Raw genomic sequence first — 1988 nt, 5'->3', positions numbered from 1 at the left:
TATATATATATATACATATATATATATAATGTATATGTGTGTGTGTGTGTATACACACACATACACACATATATATTAAGATAGGTAGATAGATAGATAGATAAGGTTTTTGTAAACTCACAAAGGTGTCTTTTGCATCAATAATATATAGTTAAGTGCAGATTATATACTGAATTCGCTGAAAAGGGTTTTCTGAATCAGTTGCAATGTTATCTATATATAGAAGAAAACCTTTAGCGTTAATATATTTTTTTCTTAAGAGCCGCAAAGGAAATAACTTCGAAATTCCTATTAACCAAAATTTGAACTGATATGCCAATGGTTGGTTGAACTTATCTTTTTTTTTTTTTTTAGCCAAAGTGAGAACTCTTCACATTGTCGAATATTATTATGTGTCACTACATAAATAGTAAATCATTTTCACACCAAAATAGCCTATACTCTAAGTTGTGTGGTCTGATTTTTGTGTCTTCATTTTACTCTTTACTTTTCTCGTTAATTACATAAATGTCATAACATGTCACATAAAAACCTATCTCGTCATTGGTATGCTCCCTCAAGGCTGATTCGAAGCCAAACAACTAACTACACAACTCAATTAATGTACAAATGTTATAGAAGAAAATAAATTCCATATTCCTACTCTTACTTCACACACAGCACACACAGCACACACACACACAGCACACACACACAGCACACACAGCACACATACACATTCATAGTCCTTATATGTACAGCTTATTGCTAGATCAGTGAGATAATAAGTCTTTGGACTTTTACGGTACATGCTCACATCACATCAAGATCGGCCTTCGGTCAATAAAGTAAATGCTAGTGAAGAACTAATGCAACCTTCATCAATCACCAATGCTTAGTCTCGTGTCTAGTGTATTCATTTTTTTCTGGTGCATGGAAATTTACAGTTCATGTGCAGTGCCTTGTATAATATGTGTTGTGTTTGTTTTGTATGTTTAATCTTTGGATCGCAGAAAAGAGATGGTAACAAGTACAACAAGAATAGTTTTTTAAAATGTCGCGGAGAAAATGTCATACTTGGAGAAATGTTAATTTATATAGATATGAGAAATTTAAACTAATAGTATAAATATGCCTGTAAAGGAAATTATGAAACTACGTAGTCATAAAGACCCGACAACATAGCAAGCCATGATATGGATAGTGAAAAAAAAAAAAAAAGAATATTGGAAATCATTAAAATCATGCAGACAAATATATAACTTGGCCCCTGTGATTTACACTTAAAAAAACTGACACAAATTAGTACTATTGGCACTGCACACTAATTGAAAGGGCATGCAAAGGACAGTAGAGTCTCAGTTCCTCTTATTTCTAATAATAGAAGGTAGATTCCAAAGAAAGGAGAGCCATGAATCTAACTCTAGTAACAAGAAAAAAATAATAAAAAATACTGATAGGTGTGGAGCTAGTATCCCAGGGAGCATAAACCAAATGTGATCTCTTATAATTTTCTCTTAAAGTAGATTATGATTCTAAAAAACATGTTTAGGCATGAAGTGTTAGGAATTAATTGTTTAGAACAAAGTTAAGGTTTACAGTTTAAGTTTTAGAATTTAGGGTTTATAATTTAGGGCTATGCTTCGGGATGAGTGATAACAAGGTAAAGAAGCGGTATTGAAAACATTCAAATAGTGAATTTTATCTTTTTATGTTTTTGGAGAAAACAGAAATCTAAAGAAACTTATTAAATTATAGAAAAAAAAAATAATATTTCCGTTACTTAGACTGATATTCTGCCAGTTGTTCGCTAGAAGCATTTACTATAGTTTAAATACATTGCAGTACGACTTTCACACATTTCCCTGTATTATCAGTTAGAACAACGCCGAGTATTTCAGCCAATGTACACACATACAAACGCCCCCAACCACACATACATGTGTTTGCGAATACGTGTGTGTGTGTGTGTGTGTGTGTGTGTGTGTGTGTGTGTGTGTGTGTGTGTG

The 1988-nt window shown here is 32.4% G+C and overlaps 1 protein-coding gene across 1 annotated transcript in view; it reads right to left on the bottom strand.

Annotated features, from left to right (window-relative positions):
• LOC106873887 (uncharacterized) overlaps positions 1-1988 on the bottom strand; it is a 311731-nt gene that overhangs the window by 232621 nt on the left and 77122 nt on the right. The gene's annotated exons all lie outside the window — the stretch shown is intronic.

Source organism: Octopus bimaculoides, chromosome 7, assembly GCF_001194135.2.
Source record: "Octopus bimaculoides isolate UCB-OBI-ISO-001 chromosome 7, ASM119413v2, whole genome shotgun sequence".
NCBI classification, from domain to species: domain Eukaryota; kingdom Metazoa; phylum Mollusca; class Cephalopoda; order Octopoda; family Octopodidae; genus Octopus; species Octopus bimaculoides.
The sequence above is the reverse complement of the archived record's forward strand: the minus strand, read 5'-3'. Positions and strand labels throughout refer to the sequence as shown.